The sequence below is a fragment of the Rhodnius prolixus genome, unplaced genomic scaffold (genome assembly GCF_049639745.1).
Source record: "Rhodnius prolixus isolate KJV_2025 unplaced genomic scaffold, Rpr scaffold_6, whole genome shotgun sequence".
NCBI lineage: Eukaryota > Metazoa > Arthropoda > Insecta > Hemiptera > Reduviidae > Rhodnius > Rhodnius prolixus.
Genome location: NW_027411634.1, coordinates 32,587,528 through 32,608,342, shown reverse-complemented (window position 1 = coordinate 32,608,342; position 20,815 = coordinate 32,587,528). Strand labels below are relative to the sequence as shown.

General features: G+C 36.7%; 1 protein-coding gene and 1 long non-coding RNA gene across 8 annotated transcripts in view; both read left to right on the top strand.

The window, feature by feature from the left end:
• LOC141460300 (nucleolysin TIAR) overlaps positions 1 to 20,815 on the top strand; it is a 1,257,025-nt gene that overhangs the window by 1,104,743 nt on the left and 131,467 nt on the right. The gene's annotated exons all lie outside the window — the stretch shown is intronic.
• Positions 3,937 to 6,087, top strand: LOC141460922 (uncharacterized). Its single transcript, XR_012462421.1, has 2 exons — positions 3,937 to 3,990; positions 4,615 to 6,087. It is a non-coding gene; the product is annotated as an uncharacterized lncRNA (long non-coding RNA).

Here is a 20,815-nt window from a genome sequence, read left to right as displayed (position 1 = left end):
ATAAACGGTCATTAGGTTAGTCTTCAATAGAATAAGTAAAAAACGGAAGTAACGGGTTAATTACGTCATTCCTCTAATGAATGGTTTCGTTTTTCTCTCCCTCTCTCTTTGTAATTCTCTTTCTCATTTTTTGCAAAAAAAGATGCAAGTACTACTGTGGAATTAACCAAAAAAATCCTGTGAAATCAAAACTGTTCTGAATTTATTCACAGACTTATTCCATTCATCGAGGTTATTTTTACTTGGTAGATCTTGCCAAGGTGAATCTTCAATCTTTTATTTTAGTCAAACTTTCTCCTAACGAACTCCTCCTGAATCTTGCGAGAATTCCAATATCTACCATCTCCCAAATTATTATAATCCGCAATTCTTCGCCAAATATCTAATACGAGGTGTAGCTATTAAATAACGAGACTGATGCTGCTACAGAAGAACTATGCATGCGCCAAATCTTAACGACCGACAGCTGTGCAGCGTAAAGCCTTCTCTTTCGATTGCAGCGTCTTCACGTGTTTGTAGAGAAATCTGTCTGACCGGAAACGTCGTTTGTGTAAGAGGTGTTAGTTTCATTTTGCGCGAAAACATGATACTACACACGAATTCACATCAAAACTTGGTGAAACCGCTACTGAAACTTATCTTTTATTAAAAGAAGTTTATGGCGATGAATATTAATCACGTGCGCGAGTTTTTGAGTGGTTCAAGCGTTTCCAAGATGGCCGAGAAGACGTCGGAGATGATGACCGCCCGGGTCGCCCTGTCCACGTCTAAAACCGATGAAAATATCGATTATAATTAATCAACATTACTACCGTGAGGTGCTTGCTCAACTTCGTGAAAGAGTAACGACCCGATTTGTAGAAGAACAAGTCGTAGGTTTTCCATCAAGACAACGCGGCGGCTCACACTGCATTGTCTGTCAAGACGTTTTTAGCCAAGTACAACATCCCAGTTTTAGGCCATCCGCCTTATTCGCCTGACCTGGCCCCATGTGACTTTTATCTGTTCCCCAAAGTCAAATCTGCATTAAAAGGAACACGATTTCAGTCCGTTGAAGCTGTGGCACGCGTCTTGCAGCAGCTCAGAGAAAAAGACTTCCAGCACTGTTTCGAACAATGGTAAATTAGCTTGGAGCGTTGTAGGGATAGGGGAGAAATGTATATTGAAGGTGATAGATAATAACTAAATATATAAATTTAAAATAAAATGTTTTACAGCATCAGTCTCGTTATTTAGTAGCCACACCTAGTACACCATATTATTTCTCCAGTCGCACCATCCATAATGATCTAAGCGTACCATTCATCAAGAACTTTGATATCACGTCGCTACAGTTCCATTCTCATCTCTAGGATCATCCTAATCCATTAATCAATTTCATCTGCAGACTCAGAAAACACATGCATCGCATGGGCCTGGCAGATGATAGCCTCTGTAGGTTCTGTCAGGAACAGGAGGAAATGGCACTACATGTGTTGTGTCAGTGTGAGGGGCTCGTGTGGCTAAGGATGTTACTTCTCGGGGAGGAAAAACCAAGGCCTGAGAGCTTTACCCAAGAGTCGCTCTCCAGCATTAAGAGTCTAATTAAAAGGACAGGTCTGGAGGGTGAGCTTTAAAGTTAGGGGAGCCACAATAGACCCAAAGGGGTCGCAGTGGCGTAGGCCCTGAGGCCGCCCTAGTCTAATCTAATCCATTTCATAATCTTCCCAAAATCCTTATACTTCTGCAGTAGTCAATTTCAGATAAACTACATTTCAGAAAAATTGAAGGTACAATTTTTGGAAATTCCCAACAAGTGTCCTTCTAGAAATAGATATTTAGTTTTTAATTTTATTAGAAGGGCAAAGAAAGACGGTGATTCTAAAAAAATAGTGCCCATTAAATTTCCTTTTTCAATCCAAGTTAAGGGACTCAGAGACTAATGCGGCCAGTCTCACAAAAATAATTTAATAATCCAGTAAGAACTAGTCTTCACTTTCCGTCTTACTACAAAACCAATAGGCGTACAGAAAATAGTGATTGATTTTTCCGCAATTTCCAACTATATTTTGTTGATCAGACGTTAATTACTATCTGCGCTTCATTTTTCCCAACAATCCCCTTACGGCACTTCAGTACATAATAATTTGGGCTTCGTTTATTCGTAGAGCATTAAAAATGATTTTTCTATCAAAACCTTGTATTTCTGTGCTACTGAAAGATTGGTAGTCTGTAAACAGAAATTCTTATTGTGTTTTCCAACAATATAAGCCCAATAATGCATCAATAGATGTAATCCTTCGTTAATTGTTGTTTAGAATACAATTAGAATGGATAATAGAAGCTGGGGCCTTCATTGATCTAGGAATAACTATTTGCTCAGTCAATGTTCAAGCACAGTTGTATTATAATTGGTATATGCATTACCGAACTGACCGAACTACTATACTGTTCTATACAGGGGCCGATATTGTTCTGTACATGCAGAGCTATGACCAATAACCCAAGTGTATATTCCCATTGTATATTGCTTTCAATGTTTACACAACTAGTTATACACACTTCAAATGTATTCATCTTACGCTAGTTTAAGATGAAGGACATATGTGCTCTTTCTGTTGTATATTATGTACAATGTACACAATTTATTCACAGGAAGTGAATCACGAATATATTTCACGAGGATATTGAATTTGGGAAAGACTTCCGTTGACTTCATCTTCTTCACAGCTGACATCTTTCACCATTTTTTTTTTGCGTTGATTTTTTTTTACCATCTCTTTTTCCACGTTCGGAAATGCTCTCTTTATTGGCGTGACCTGTAGTAGTAGTAGTAGTCACGAAGAGGGGTTAGTGTTAGCTGAGCAAAAAAGATTTCTAGTCGGAAAGGCTTGCCACCTTACTTATTTTTTATCCTGCTACCTGTAATGGCAAGCATCCTGAATTTCATTAGCAGGTTTTTGGAGTTTTCAAATGGTTTGTTATTTAGCCTCTGATGGTCAAGGTAAAAGAGCACACCATGTAGTGACTGTTATGATGGTAACTGATAGCGATTCATAACAGGTAAGAACGAATGCTCAAGCTTTCCCTTAAAGACACGATAGGCCAGAAAACTTGTGAAAAAGAGTGTTGTTCCGTCTTTGGGGGAGTTCAGACCAGCGAAGACTATCTGAGGAGTAGAGAAAGGTTCTACAGTAATTGGACAGATCTCTCTGGATTTCCTGTGTTCGGATTTTTTGGAATTTAAAGAGTTAATCGTTAATCTTTAATTCTATCTTTCTTTGGTTTAACTGAATGTGAAGCATAGTTTCATTTAAGGTTGGACAACATTTATGGTATTGAAACATTTTACAGCGATGATAGATTTTAGTGTAATTGTTGGGAGGCTGCGTTTCCATTGGCAACCATTTTCATTATAGTGAACATTTATAGTATAGCAAAGAAGGCTGATGAATTTGTTAAAGAAGCTGAAATGGCCACTTTCTAGAGTAACAGGAATTCTTGTTGAATCTAAATCTGGCGCCTGGAACACAAAAGTTGAGCTTTACAGATCTGTAGTGTGCGCCATATTACTTATACGCCTGTGAAGTATGGGCTCCATTGTAATTGCTCGAAAATGAATGTAATGTAATTTTTAAATCTTTGTTCACCTGGCAGCGTAATACTCCCAATTATGTGGTACGCTTGGAGACCGGTATAGAACACATTGAATTTGAAGTCATTAAGAGAATGTTAAACTGGTGGTCCCCAGGGTTGTTCAGATGGACGACAAAAGATTGCCAAAGATATGTAAGGAGAAGTTAATATTTTTGGATCACAACCCAAGTAACAAATTTCAGGCATAATTGGTACTCTCAGATGAAAAATAATTTGTCTCGTTTTGGTGCTCAACATTTTCTTGAACCTGGTAGAAAACTCCAGGTTAAACTAAAGAAATTTCCTAATGTTTTTGGAAATAGAAATCACTATCTCTCAGTTGACATAACTTCTGCCATATGTATTTGAAAATTAGTAATTTTAGAAATAGAAATAGAAATAGAAAAGAAATTTATTATTCTGGGAGAATTGTCCCCTAAGAATAAATACAGGAACAAATAGAGGCCTTAATAGTTTGGCCTGTGATTAAACAGAAATTAAATAAATAAATAAGTATTTACAAAAGTGAAAATATAATAAGTGAAAATGAAAGTAAAAATAAAATAATAAAACAGCAGGAATTAAGGAAATAAATTAAAACAATTAGAATTTCGGAGGAAGCTGAATAGAAAGTAGATAACTGAATAGACGGGATTTAAAGATGGATAGGGTAGGAGCATGGCGGACAGATGAAGGCAAGGAGTTCCAGAGAGAGGTAGCACGTATTAGGAAGGACTTGTCAAAGGATGAGGTACGGTGAGAGGGAATATAGAGATCAGATGAGCGAGATCTAGTGTTACGGGAATGGATGGAGGATTTAAACTTAAGGAGTTGAAAAATATAGGAAGGCCTTTGAGACTGGATGACTTGAAAAAGGAAAGAAGCCAAAAAATATTGGCGGCGATAGACAGGAAAAAGCCACTTCACCTCATCGTAGCAGTGCGAAATGCGAGAGTCTCTGGAAATGCTGAAAATAAATCTTATGAAGCAGTTCATGAGGCAATTTGGGTATAAAGAGAATGGTATTTAGAATATAGAGGTAATATTATAAAGCAAACAATTCTAAGTCTATTGAGGCTTATGATGTGTAATTATTACATTGCATTTAATATAATTTCTGTAACCAATGCTCCATTTGTATAGGGCAGGGGTCGGCAACCTGCGGCTCTTTTATCCAAATTGTGTGGCTCTTCAGCCTGTCCAAAATATATTGTATATTTCAATTTTATTGAAACAAATGAAAATTTCATTTATTAAAGTAAAGATATTTTTTCAAAAAAGAATTTTAAATGTGATAGGTTTGAAATTGAACTATATCTATGCCTATGGTATAGGACAGGGGTCGGCAACCTATTTTAAGTAGAGAGCCATTTCTCCTTAAATAATTTTAGTAAATCTTACCAAGAGCCGCAAGGATGATAGTGTAAAATACTATGTAGATCATTTGTATTCGCAAATTATTATTTTATGATATTCAATAACATTTAATTGTTTTATATATTTATTTTTACATATTGCAAAGTAAATAAACAAATAAATAATAACTTAACGAATGAAAAGGCGGCAGTCTTACAATATAAATCAAGTACTTTATTTTGATATTGTACAAATTCTATTCAATTTCGAACGTATCACATTTGAAATTATTTTTGAAAAAATACCTTTAATTAATGGAATTTTCATTCGTTTCAATAAAATTAAAATATACAATATATTTTGGGCAGGCTGAAGAGCCACCAAATTTGGATAAAAGAGCCGCATGCGGGTTGCCGACCCCTGTATAGGGTAACATCCTGAAACAAAACTATATTATACTAGTAGGGAAGTGAACCAGCCTTTTAGTACAAGTTTGTGGGCAACTTAATTAAAAAAGAGAATATTTCTTGTGCAAGTTCACATCAAATTGTTACTTATTTCTTTCTTTAAATTTAAAAAACAAAAAGAAAATAAAATTAGGCTAAGTAAAAAAAGAAAAAAAGCAAACGTTTTAATCGATTGTGACCCTATTAACTTAGAGGGAATATCTCAATATAAGGATAAATAACTTTAAAAGAGATCCTTAAATGGATTAACGTAGTTTATCTTGCCGATGTTAACTACATTTTAGTGAGCCGGACAAGTTCTCTTCCCAAAGTTTCTTGCACAACACTGAAACTGTGTGGAGAAGTTCTGGTGTGTCCCCTTTTACCTCAATTCTCAAAGTTAAAAGTACCCATAGAAAGGCTAACATTCCTGCCACTGGTGCGGGTAATATGTGCTGCATGCTTGGTTACAAACTAAGTTCCTTCTTCTAGAAGATGAAATACCTTTCCCCGTGTTGAACAAATGAAAATTCGAGGAGTTTCATAAATGCACTTCTGACGGAAGTTCTCCAACGAGAACAACTTTTTACTAAATCCTTTCTGTCCTTACTTGGTATTTTTAAAATTAATTACAAAAAAAGAAAAAAAAAAAAAGGAAACTTAAGAAAAACAGTGAGCTTTTCATTTTAAACATCATAGTTTTACATTTCTCTTGCTGGGAAACTCAGAATGAATTAAAGAAAATTAAATAATAAATTATTACGTTCAATTTTCGTCGTCATTATTCTGCCGCTAAAGTATTTCAATTCCATCCATCGACATTAAACACCACTATTTGACGTCATCAAGTAACAGACGACTTCATTTTGAAACTTAATCGGAAAACAACAGAACCTTTTCCATGATCGAATTGGAAGAATTTCATTAAGAGAAAGTTGAATTTAAATGAAAAATTTGTATATTTCCGGTGGCTGACGGTTGTATACCGGCGCCATATTGTGTTTTTCTTTAATTTTCTTTACTATCATATCAGTTTTATTAGCATTATTTTATTATTTTACTGATTAATGATTACGAGGGTCGTTTGAAAAGTCCGTGCAAAGTCAGAGAGATAGCACCACTGGCGCGTACCGAGGTTATGTTTAGTTAGTAGCATCTCTTGGAAGAACACACACCAAGTTTCAGCCAGATCGGTCTATTTCTTTGTGTTTGGCATTCGTTTGAATCGAGGAAGTCGAGTGATTTTCAAAAAATGGACGAAAAAGAATTTCGTGTGTTGATTAAACACTACTTTATGAAAGGCAAAACGCCTGAGGAGACTAAAGAGAAGCTTGATAAACATTATGGTGACTCTGCACCTTCGATTAGAACAGTTTATAAGTGGTTTCAAAATTTTCGGAGTGGCCATATGGGCACAAGTGACGCTGAACGTTCTGGACGCCCTGTTGAGGTTACTACTCCAGAAATCATTGATAAAATCCATGATATGGTGATGGATGACAGAAGAGTGAAGGTGCGTGAGATTGCTAGTGCTGTGGGCATCTCGAATGAACGGGTACATAATATTTTGCATCAACATTTGGACATGACAAAGCTATCCGCAAGATGGGTGCCGCGATTGCTCACGCTTGACCAAAAACGAAATCGTGTAAGGACGGTTTGCAGCTGTTCCAGAAGAATCCGCAGGACTTTAAGCGTCGTTTCGTCACTGTGGATGAAACATGGATACATCACTACACTCCTGAGACCAAAGAACAATCTAAACAATGGGTTACCAAGGGGGAATCTGCGCCAAAAAAGGCGAAGACCGTTCCTTCGGCCGGAAAGATTATGGCGACTGTCTTTTGGGATTCGCAAGGAATAATCCTCATCGACTATCTGGAAAAGGGTAAAACTATTACAGGTGCATATTATTCATCGTTATTGGACCGTTTGAAAACCGAGCTGCAAGAAAAACGCCCACGATTGGCCCACAAAAAAGTCCTTTTCCATCACGACAACGCACCAGCTCACACCTCAGCAGTTGTGGTCGCAAAATTAATGGAAATAGGGTTCCAACTCGTTTCACATCCCCCCTATTCACCAGACTTGGCTCCCTCGGACTACTATTTCTTCCCCAATATGAAGAAATGGCTGGCGGGAAAAAGATTTTATTCAAACGAGGAGTTGATTGCAGAAACGAATGGCTATTTTTCAGACTTGGACAAATTCAAATCGGAAGGGATCAACAAACTAGAGCAGCGTTGGACGAAGTGTATAAGCCTAAAAGGAGACTATGTTGAAAAATAAAAAAGGTTTACCCCAAAAAATTAAGTAGTTTTTATTTTTGCACGGACTTTTCAAACGACCCTCGTACTAGGATCATTAATTTTTTGGGATTTTTTTCAAAATTAGGCAATTTTATGAATTTATTTTCTTCTTCCATTTTAAATTTTCTTATAGAACTATTGAATGACAGTCCTTCCCAGTAGACAGTAGAATTGGTAAGATTTCCTGCATTAAGTGAAGCCCCCCATTCAAAGTGACTGTGGTAAATTAGTGCTTATCACAGATTTATAAACTGAAGTTGTAGAGTAATCAAACAGTCAATCAAAATTTAAATAATAGATCGTATGAAGAGCTTATTTTAGGCGCCTGTGTATATAGAGGATGTCTACCTAGAAATGGCGACTGAATAGAACATTAGAAGGTGTCCTAAGGCACTTATTGGTTGATTTAGTCTGGCAGCTTCTCTTGGTCCAACTTGATCATGGTGGGATCAATTAGACACGATAGATTTTACAGTAATTGATTGTTTTTTTCCTTAATTTATATTCTCACATCCTGTGGGAAGGACTTAGTCCAGCAACTTCTCCTTAACCTTTTTTTTTTGTTTTCTTTTTTTGGCATTGGCTTCCGCCATACAGCCAGCATCGTCTAGGTGCTTATCACTAGAATAACAATCACTCTCCATTCTTACTTATAAATACATTCGCTTCACTCATTCATCCCTCTACTATATACAACTATTTACATATACTACAACTAATGGATGGATCAGTACTCTATATTCCTGCCATCCTTATAGCTTAACCTAAATTAAAATCACCGTAATCCTTCTCTAAGCATTTTCTTCCATTCCTTCTATAACTTTTAAATACATTCATATCTCATTGCTAGCTCTGCCATAGATTTAAGCACATAGATGTTGGTGGAGAATGTTATGTCTTCGTAGCGAAATGGTACATCTAAATACCTGTATATGTCGTCAAACATTCGTTTCCTTTCTACTACATAACGTGGACATGTCCCTCCTTAATCCTTTGCGGCTTCCTTTTTGCAGAGCTCTTAGCCTTAACAAAAATGCTTAAAATACGATTCCTTTTAATCTAAAGCAAAACAGGGTTATTTTATTTTTGCTCAGTCTAAACAGTGGTGGGTTTCCGTTTGATATACAGTTCAATTGCTTTTAAGAGAGGCACTTGTGAATAATGGAAGCTGGGAAAAAACTATAAAGTTGGCACTTCCGGAAATGCCATTTCCTCTTAACTCTCAATATTATGTAATATACGTAAATATAACATTTATAATTATAAGTAAAAGAACAATACTTAACCCTACTAGGGAGGGGATTAGCTATGCGGTTAGCGTTCTGGACTCCCACGCGGAGGTCCCGGGTTCGAATCCAGCTGCTGACCCTTAGATTTTCTCTTCCTAGGAGCTTCTTACAGCTCACTGTCCGGTGATGGACAGTGTTGTCTGTAACGAGAGAACACTGTCCGGAGGCCGGTAGTGCACGGAAAAAAGCTCCGGGTGCCAATAACCATAGATGTTGACGCGCCTTAAATAATTAAAATAATTTAACCCTGCTGTAATATGACATTAAAGAGTGAACCATTTCATTGTCACAGAACTGCTCTTAATTGAATTATCTTGGGTAAGTATTTTAAGTTGAATTTGTAGATCAATGTACGCTAAATCAGAATAAATGTTCTAAAGAAAATGTGGCCTTCATGAGCAAACTTTAAAAAGAAGTAAATAATTCATTTTTTATCGTGATATTTCTGATTATGAGTTGTTTATCGCTAAGATACGAAATCTCATGGTGGTACACCAACGAAATATAAGAATTAGAATTAGAATTAGAATTGGCACGGTACCTATGCCGCACGGCACTGCTGCCACAAGAGGCTTTTTGGATCTAGTAGACGAACCTTCCCCTACTGAAGATGTTGAGGACTTTCCTTACTAGTTAATTTTGGGCTCCCATCTCCTCTGGTCTCAAAGAGCCAAAGATTTCATAGCGCAACCACTCGATTGTAACACAATCGAAACGAAATATAATCTCTCCAATTTTTCGTTGTTTTGAATTTAAAGGCCATTTTGGGGGGCTCAGTGGGGCCTCAAAAATTGTACATCCGGTAAAAATACTTGTATCCTGTTTGACGCAATACTTCCTCTTACGTAGAAACTGAAATTAGCTGGACTTCCACCAAATAATGTCTGAAAATACTCGAAACATTACCGTGATTTAACAAAAATAAATTAATGAGCAAATGATTTCAGTATAAAATCCCCAATAGAATTAGTAGACTTCCATGTCCAACGTACAGCATCAGTTATGGCAATAAACAAGTTTTGCGAAGCGGTTATGGGAAATGGAGAGAAACGAAACACTCGAGTAACAGGCAAAAACAACACAAACAAAACCCTTCTACGCCAATAACCATAAATCGAGGCATTTTGGTGAGCTTGCACCAGAACTTTGGTGCATGGAGCAAGGGATGTGCGTTTATTTAGAATGGGGGGGGTGGTGTCCTTGTTAGGCTGGTGGATGGTGACAGAGCCTGTAGAGGTGCGGCGGTAGCCCCACAGTTACTCCGGCGGACAGTTACCCCGCTTTGAATTCATTTTAAATTCATTGTTGAGTAGTCGAGAGCTCAGGGTTTTGTGCCAACTCTTCCCCCCCCCCCGTTCAGGCGTCAGGCGTGGATTGTGTGCTCTGCCCTGGTTAGGGCCAGGTGGTCCCCCTGCAACAAGGCAATGAATATATAGTTTAGTGACCTGAGCCAACATAGTTACCAAACGGTACTCTCGATACATACGCTCACAGATAAGGTAAACAGTAACTGGTTCTGTTTGCCGGGGCTTACTTATGCACATCTCAGATTCTAACTTATGGTTTTCTAAATGACTTTGCACGCATTCTAGCAGTATTTAAGAGGAATATTGTACTCAGTTTACAAAGTAACGTTCGAGGTATGTGAAATTACAACTTCGTAAAAAAGTTGTAACATTTAAAAAAAGCGTTCACAAATTTTGTTGAAGTATTGACTGGTTTGATTTCATTTACAAGAATCGTTGTTTCTGCAACCGTTTGTTCTCAGCACGAGTGATATTTCGGCGTTATTCGGTCTTATTATTTATATACTGTTTCGAGTTGGAGAAATTAACTGAGAAATGGTTCCAATATTCTCGTAACTTTTGTTTATAATTTTCTTAAAGTACTCGTAACTTTAATTTATTTATTTTATTTTCACTACCAATTAGGTGTCGTGGGCGGAGGCGACTAGCAATACATACTTTACTGTAAATTTCTTTTATTAACCTAAATAAAAAATCCAAGGCCTAAGACCGGGAATCGAACCCAGTACCACAATGCATATTAGCTTTGCGGGTCTCGCCTCTTAACCGCTCGGCTACTGTGGCGCCTAATTTATTTTATTTTGACGTGAATACGTCTTTAAATTTGCTATCATATGGAGGCAATCCAAAAAACCTAATGATAACAAAATCGGGAGATACAGTTTGGCATTATAGTTTCGAATCTATCGTCTACATCCAAAATTAAATTAGACCACTGGATAGCTAAAGGATCAAAGAATGCGGCCGAGCGGATCAACGACGGTGTCAGTACATCTGCAGCTGGGGCGGTTGAAATTATGCAAGTGGATGATGAAATCGCTTCTACATCGATAACGGACTGTATAGGCATACATTGTGTTCGATCGTCGATTATGAAGACACATTGTTTCATTCTAAATACATGAATAAAAATATTTTATATAATAAAAATATAACCCGTTACATAAACGTATTCACGTACAACACACGGCCGGGTCCATGACACAGCCGCAGTTTTTTTTTAAAAATGAAATGAAATTGGTTGGTATCTTTCCGGTTTTCCTTAAATGGTCTTTTTCATTTCATGATTGGTTTAAAAAGAAAATAATACTCGTGAGTTTAAACGATATGTTGGATCGAACCTTGAGATTTTTAGTTATAGTGAGATGGAGTGTTAACACTATATTCTTATTTATTTAGTACCAGGAGATTGGAAAGCAAGAATGTAAGTAGAGCTTCGTTTGATTGGTGGGCAAAAGGGAATTCTTTCGTCCAATTTGATGGTCGTGGGTTTAGAGTACGAGATATCCTGATAAATACCATAGTAGAAAGGATGTAGAATAGATTAAGTTTGTGTTTTTGGTGGAATGGAGTAAATTGTGACAGCTGGGGGTCAGGCTTTAGAAGACTAAAGGTACGCGCAAGATTGAGCACGACCTAGCTGTCGAAGATTGAGCACGACTTAGCTGTCGAAGAGTTTTGTATGTGTGCGTGTGTGTAAAGATGGAAGGTTAGAAGGAAACTGATGTAAGTAGTGTGGGGATGGAAGGCTGTTTTTACCCGGCTAAGGCTCACACCTCCCTGAGTAAACCTGAGTCAGCCACAGTCTTTACTCCCAGTTGTGCTATACCCAGTGTCTACACCATCTTCCACAATACGACAAATTGGTTTCAGACAACTTTCTTTTCTTCTACTTCTTCTACGTTTCTTACTTTCCTTGCAGAAACACACTTTGTTCCAATCTTTTGCTCCTTTTTCCTGGCCGCTCGTCTTGGCTATATCTACTTCAGCACTCTACCACTCACCGCCTTCTTCATGCGCAAACGCATCTTCGCCTTCAAACACATACTTTACCCCTTCTGCATTCACACAAACTATCTATATATGTTTTTCTAATAGCAGTTGTCCATTTAGGTTTTGTCTTTTCTACTGCTGCCTCTTTTTCTTCCTTTGTTTCCACCCCCATTCACAGAGATTGGGTGTCCATTACAAACGTAAAAGCTTATGACCTTAACTTCTTTCTGTCTGTTTTTGGCAAGGGTTTAAAGAAGATTTCTTAACTTTTACTACTAAATGGAATAATTGGCTAACAGCCCAATCTAAATCGCAGTATTTATACTTAATAGCTTTCGTTTGCTTTAATATTTTCATTGAAAATGTTCTTCACTTTAATGGAATAGTTTTTTGAGAATTGATTAGTAAATTAAAAGTTTTTTTAACTGCTCGTAACAATTAATGGAATCAGTTTACACGTGTCAAAACTTAGTAATTAATGTTTACAGACTTTTGGTTTGAGTTACGAGACTTTTAGTGCTTAGATTATATTCGGAGTAGGTATGTCTCGAGGCACCGCAGCAACAAGAGATTTGTGAGCACACCTGGTGAGAGAAATTTCACTTAATATTTAAAGGTCCAGATTTTTTCAATGTTTTTTACGCATTTTTATACAGAAAACCTTTTTCTCTTTTCTTAGAATACTAATTAATAATTGGGAAGTTTCTAAGATTAAAAAGCGGGTGCATTATTTCTGTAATTTTGTAGTTTTTAGAGAACACTTTTGCTGTCGGTGAGAATAAAAACAAGGGATTGGTCTATTGAATCTACATACTGTAAACATTGATATACTGTAAATCGGTAAATTTTATCTGGATTAAGGGTCACACAGGTGTGAGAGGAAATTAAATCTTGGATCGTAAAGCCAAGGATGCGATCTCCTTATAAAAAGCATCTCCATACTCAATGTTAGCCTCCGATATTAAAAATTATGCAAAGCGGAGTGCTATACCGGAATGGCAGCGGTTATACGAATTGTCAAAGGCGAGAAAAGGCCAATTTTACAATCTAGTGTCCCCAAAAGACCATGATTTTACAGGTACAAAAACTACAATAGGTACTCATTAGAATGTGGTTTAACCACAATTATTCGCCGCACCATCTAGCCAGGATCTCACCAGTGTTCCTGTACTTCTTGGAATAATAGCAGTCGCCAAGCATCTAATCCTGGAATGTGCTAACAATACTAAAGGAAGAGAACGATTGTGGAGGGCTGTTCTAGCGACTGGATGACCCTTACCTGCCAATCTAAACACTGTACTTGCATCTGATGATGGCAGCATTTACACAGAGCTCTTTGAGTTCATAACAAACAACAAGATAATTCTATAAACATTCAATATACTAAAGAAGCTTCGAAAGAAGAATGTAAATGGCTGATTTGCTAGCTCAAGAGGCCAATAACAAAGAGACTTTTTCTAGGGTCCCGAAAGTGCTAAAGTTACTATCAAATTGCAAACTATCAGTTTATAAACGAATTAATAATGGATATTACCATCAGCTACTTCCATATCCTATGTTTGGCACATCAGTGGGATGTCACACATCCTGAACCTCTGCTTTTAGAAGATGTAATAGCCGCAGTTAGAGCATCGTCTCTCTCTCTCTTCTTGAAAACAATTTTTCTTTTTTACCTCCTTGAAAGAAAAGCCATGTTTTCTCTCGCTTATTCTGCCCCTTATATGTCTGTAGGTAATCCGATTTTCCTACATCCAGTGAAGATGGTGGTGGCTAGTGAACCCAGTTTCTTTTGGTGTTCAGTTGAGACATAACTCCAGTTCTATCTCATTAATTAGGAAAATGGAAGATACTGGATTAAAGCTTGCAAGCTTTATTTTACTTTTTCCGAAGAGCTGAACTTTCAGTTTTTTTTTGTTTTTTTTACCAATAACAGAGCTTTTAGTTAGCAAACCCTTGAAAGCGGTTCCATTAGGAGGCCTAGAGACATCCCGGTAGCTCTGTTCCGAGTATAATGAACTCTTAAATGGTTCTATCTCAGTTAAAACTAAGCGAAAAGCTCTCTGTTAATGAATTGTTTCTCTTATGACGTTGTAGGTTTATGCTGAATTTATAAAATATCTTTTTGTAAGCCACAAAATGCTTATTAAAAAAGATTTGAGGTTCAACGAAGCTTCCAGCTGAACAACTTCAGTGGACCAATCGACATCTTCATTTGTTTTTAATCAATTAATACTCGTTTTCCTAAATAAGGCAACCTTTCTTTTTTCTTGTCTGTCAACACTCGTCAGCCCAAGCAATGTCTTGAATTAATTACCTCGCAGCTGCCAATAGCCCGGAGAGTAGATTTGTTGTACAAGAAGATGATAAGTAGGGATAATCCCTGTTTTATTTCAGAGATTTCTCAGCAGATTTCCTTAGTTCTGATTTGCAAAAAGGTAGAAAATTTGGGGTAGATTGAAATTAAATGAGAATTAAATGGTCTAAAAAAGACGAAGTTTTTCCTGGACTCCAGGAAATCTACTGTTGCCTAAAATATAACGGGAAATTGTTTTACATTTTAAAATAACTGACAATGAATATTTTTGTACTGTGTCTTGTTGCTACGAGTTCTGTAGCTAAAATATCAGTTTTAAGCTACCTCAATTATACGAGGTTTCACTGCCCAATAAAGTAAGGCATGGTTTATTAATGACTACCTTTATAGGTAGGCTTACCAAACGTCCCGGTTTGAGATCCCTGTCCCGGCGTCCCGGTCAAACTTGAACAACACCGACACCCCGGCCGATCGTTCCCCCGCGCCCATTTAATAATATGTTTTCAGTTCTTAATAATTTTGATTGCATTTCTAATATGAAAAACACCAATTAAGCGAAAAGCAAAACGAAAATGAGCCTCTTCCTCCTTTGCGTCCAGGTTTGGCTCTTCGTAATTATGGTAAGCCTATTTATAGGCTCCTTTACATAGCCTTCAGCACTGCACATACTCATTTCAACATGACGCCAGAGTGTGGAAGTGGAAAGAATCGTAACTAACCAATCCAATTCGGATTTCTTACTTAAGAAGGCTTATCCTTCGTAGTGCACTTCTTTGAACCAATCACTGGCAGTTTCTCTTTCAGAAACGCTATATTTGAGGATTTTTCTTTGGCTACCATTTCGGCTAACTCATTGTTTTGAAACACCACAGTGGCACCTATGAAATCGCTAGATTCTTGTAGCGTTTTACAGAGCGATCTTTGGGTTGTTATGACTTGAATCTCAGCTTGAGGATTATTGACAACCAATACTATTTTGCTAAGTTATTTCCTTAGTTAATAATAATAATAATAATAATTTATTTGTGTAAACATAAGTTTTTACAAATAGAGAAAGATCAGTACAAAATATAACACAAACTGATAATAGCATGGAGACAAATTAAGAAAGTAAAATAAAAATCATCTTTGATTACAAAATAAAAACAAAATCAAGGCTCAAATTAAATAATTTATAAAAACTAAAAAAGACATTATGTTGGAAACAAAAACAAATACATAGATCAGAAAATCCTAGGTAATAAAAAGAAAAAAGAAATTATAAAATAAACAAAAAGGAATACATAGAATGAATCTAATGAAACAGATCACGGAAAAAATAATAATAATAATAATTAGTTTATAAGATCCCTTAGGGACATGGCGTGCAGAAAATATTTATATATATTATTAATTTTATGAATGAGATGGAGATCGCTAAATAGTGAGCTGAGGGAGCATTCATAGTCGCGCAAATAAATAGATCTTAAATGATTTAAGGCTGGGCAAGTAAATAAAATATGGCACAACGATTCTGGCGCTCTGCTACATAAAATACATATATCATTGGCCATAATCGAATAGTACCTACCCGCGATAGAGAACCTTAGTAAGTTATCTGAAGACAACCGAATTTGGCAAATAAATTTAATTTTTTTAAAATTAGATTTAAGTCGGAGATAACTCTCTGGCTCGCCAAGCAAACTCACAGTCCTGTACATTGTATTATACCGAGAATTAAGGGCACGATTGATATCCAGTGAGATACAATGATTTCTCATTCTCATCACCAAGTCAGAAAGATTAAACTGAACGGAGCACAAATCTTGCTGCAACCATAAGCTATCAGCACCAACCATTATTAACAGTGATCTCAATTGTGAGGCCCAATTGTAATCAATTGATCCCCCTTCCGTTCTAACCGCATTCAAAAAACAAATCCTAGGCAATCTAGAATCAGGCATTTTGAGTAACTTTATCCACCACTTAAGCATTGCCCTAAACAGCATCACTCTCAACCATTCGCATCCAGTTTCCAATCGAACCAAATAATGAGGCGTGTTAACGGGCAAAGACAACATGCTCTTCAAGAAACGCGTTTGACATGCTTCAACCCGTTCATTATAAAGGCAACCCCAAAGCTCGGCACTGTACAGGAATGTTGCTCTTACAATTGCTCTGTACATGGTCATCATGGTGTCCCAACTATCTGCACGAGATCGCAACAAAATAGTACGGACCCTGTTGGTTGCAATGCTTGCTTTTCTTTCAAAATGGGATAATGCATGCAAAAACTTACCTGATGAACTAAATTTGACGCCCAAATAAATGTAATTGTTAGTAATCTCTATTGACATATTTCCATAAAACAACTGACGCTGTTTTGGAATTCTGCCTTTTCCATGAAAAATAACAACCTTTGTCTTTTCTGAATTAACAGCAAGACCAGTAAATTCACAATAAGAATTGAGAATTCTCAATTTACGTTGGGCATCCAACCAAGATTCCGCCAATATCACTACGTCATCGGCGAACATTAGCATTAGGAGGTTGCAAGTCCTACATATAGGGAGGCCTTCCACTCCTGATTGCCGGAAAAACGCAACAATATCCGAAATAAACAAACTGAACAGAAGTGGTGACATAGATTCTCCTTGTAAAACTCCTTCTGTGATCTCAATCTTACGTGAGTAAGCATTATTGAAATTTATAACAAAACTGGCATTATTATACAATGATTGTAAAATGTTTATAATTTTTACACTAATACCTAAAGAAGAAAGCTTATCCCACAATTTCCTTAGTTCTAAATTAGATTCTTTCACGTAATGAATGCGCAGTTCAGTTTTAATTCTAGAGTAAAAGGATAAATAAATAGATTCTCAAGTTTTAACAAAAACCATCAAACTTCTAAAGAAACAAACCAGTGAACAGGAAAAACCTGCCCTACATATGACGTATAAAGTGTTGTAAACGCGGCAAATGGATGTATTTGTTAGTAGATGTGTTTGTCGTTCAAGTATTGTGATAGTGAGGAGGCGTTACATTGAAAGAACGTACTTGACAGAAACTGTCAGTTCGATTTACAGCCAATGTTCAATATCTGTTCACCTTACTATTTGTAACAGCCACTGTTGTTACTCCTCAATACTACATAAACCTTTTCTCGAGTATCATTCTGGCGACAATACTTCCCCACCTCTCTTCCTTCCTACAATACAAAACAATGTTCCTTGTACACTTTTATAAATACAATAAGTTCTATGCACTTTAAACTTACTTAGCCAGCGGCATTCATCGCCAGTTGAAATTTCATTTTCACCTCTTTCTGTTATTTAGCTTCTTCTTTTTATTATTTTTGTTTTTATAAAAGTTTTCCTTTTATTAAGTTTTCAGCTTTCCTTGATCCTTTCAAAAGAGAAGAGAAATAAAGATTTGGTAAAGCTTTTAATTTTAAACAGATAAAAGATGACTTTGATCCAAACGTTTAAATTTTTTGGAGTCAACTAAATCTCGATTAACTTCTTGGAAAACGAAATTTAGACTGTTTAGATCTAGAAAATAGTTAAACGGAAACTTAGATTCTACCTTTGAAACACTTAAAATCAATTTAATGAAGCTTCCGGTTCTAAAAACTCTTAAAGTTTAACCCGTTAACCCAGAAATTGAAGCTTCAATCAAAAATTCTACGCACCAACATTAACGAAACTTTCTACGCTAACAATCATAGTATTCTGCGTGACCTAACCAAATTTCACTTAATGTTTTACCTGTCCCAAACTAACTCTACCACAAATCAATCAACACTTTTACCGAGAGGTTCTTGAAAAACTTCCAAAAAAAGGTCATTCGTGTGAGACCAAACATCAAGAACAAGTGGGTGTTGCATCACGATAATGCTCCTTGTCACACAGCAATTTCAATAAACCAGAGTTTTGGGCCAGTAAAAACATTCCTGTGGCTCCTCATCCTCCTTATTCGCCTGACCTGAGTCCTTTTGACTTTTTTCTCTTCCCGAAGTTGGAAAAATCACCACAAGGGAACTCATTTTGGGACAGTCGAAAACATTCAAACGGCTGTAACCGACCAGCTGAAGGCTGTTCCAGTATCGTAGTTCGAGCACTGCTATGAGGAGTGGAAGAAACGTCTCCAGCGCTGTGTGACTTCAGAAGGAAGTTATTTTTTTGAAGGTGACAATATAGAATTGTAATTCTTTTTGAATAGAAAAATTTAAAAAAATCAGTCTCATTACTTAATTTACAGACCTCGTACGTCGAATTCACTTCATCGATGTTCTTGGTGTTAGCCGTCTAATAATTGGTCATTATTGTATGGTAATTCATTCAATTTATTTTGTTATTGTATTATACGCAATCAGATTTACGTGTGACCATTATGCGGTGGTAAATTAGATAAAGAGGGTTTAAAAAAAACAAAAGAACTGCATTTAGAAATAGATGTGCAGGTCTAGAGGATGAATGAACGTCTGAATAAATAGAAAAGTCACTTTATTACGGGCAGGTAATAGTTGTTTATCAACTAATAGACTAAAACTAGATAAGCGCAGGGGATGGAAAATTAACTGTACAAATATTAGCATGTTTTATAAAAGTAATAATAATCCGGGAAAAGATAATACAATAAAGTGGGGATACGAGTATGGGGGTAAAGAATGAAATGCCAAGATATTCATATGGGTAAAGTCAATAGTCTAATCATGCACCCTCACAGAGCCTCCTGGAGATAGAAGAGGGATCCCCGGTTAGTAGTAATAGCTAGTGGCACGAGGAAGGAGTGTGTTTTTTAGATTTGGAGTATGAGTTGTAATGTGGAAAAGCGGTTAAAATGGTGGAGGTCCTCCTCTGTATGAAGCATTTTCTCTCCAGAGAGCGCATCCTTCCAGTTTTCCCGGAAAGTTCCTGATAATGGAAATGTATATAATTCCGCCAAATAGCTTTGCTCCCCCGCCTAAACCCACTTCCCGTCCATGGGCTCTTCTATATTCTAAATGTTTCTAACAGTCGTTCCGCAGAATGAAATTTTATCGGTCATAAAAACTCCCTTCTCTACTTCGGCTTCATACTCTCCTTCGAAGCTGTACCTCCATGTCTCTCTACCCTTCACAAAACGAGCTCTTCCCCTTTTTCTGAAAAACCTCAATGGACTAACCCACATTCCATACACTATCCCTATACTTATACGTGTGTGTACCTAGATATATACGTGGCAGTGGATTTTATCTTTCCTATTCCGTCGAGACACTTACGAGTATAACGTACTGACACTCACTGGTTGCGACCAATTTTAGTGAAATACCTTCTCTTGGGAATTAGTATCACTATCTCATTTCACTTATATCCCTCTGTCCTTCAGGAGTAACATATCAATAACACTCCTCCACTTTCCAAATGAAAGTTAATATAGTTAGAAAAGCAAAAACCAAATTGGAAACTCGTCAATGATGTGAATAAGTAAATGAGGATCTTAATGGAAAAGCGAAGGTAGAATAAAAACACAAGAATTGCCTTAATAAGGAATACGAGACAAGGGAAAGCAAGCGGCGGGCGTCCATAAGCTTAACCATTTTCCAAGTTGTGATAGAATATATTTAAGAGAGTAAAAAGCTATGTGAATGGGCAAGGAGTTTGGGTGCTTCTTCTTCTTCTTCTTCTTCTTCTTTCTTCTTTTAAAGTGAAGATTTAAGCATGCTTACAGTTTGAAGGAAGCTAATGAGCGGAAAAGAGCCAAAGAAGGCGATTACGATTGGAGTGCCAGTGCTTGGACAGGGTTTTTTCCCATGGACTGGAGGGGCTGTCTCGCTTACTCTGTTTCCTGTTTAAAGGACTTCCGTCTCAAGAATAGCACAATAACAGGCCAAATTTTCTTTAGCCAGTTTAATGCACAAATAACAAATTTTCATCCGATTTAAAAATTACGAGATATTATTTCCACTAGATTTTTCTTTATTTTAAGGTACATTTATATTATAAAATAAATACTTTTCAATAAATTATGTCATCCCGGCACTCCTTCCTTAGAATAAATTTCCATGGAATGAGTCTTTACTAAAACTAAAAAGGAATCATTCCATAAACTTGGAGTTTCAGTCGCACTATAATCTTCTTTACTATATAAATGATAGAAACGTACTCTTCGCCAAATTGACACTTTAGAGTTAAGCTTTTCTTTCCTTTACCTCCTCTCTTAC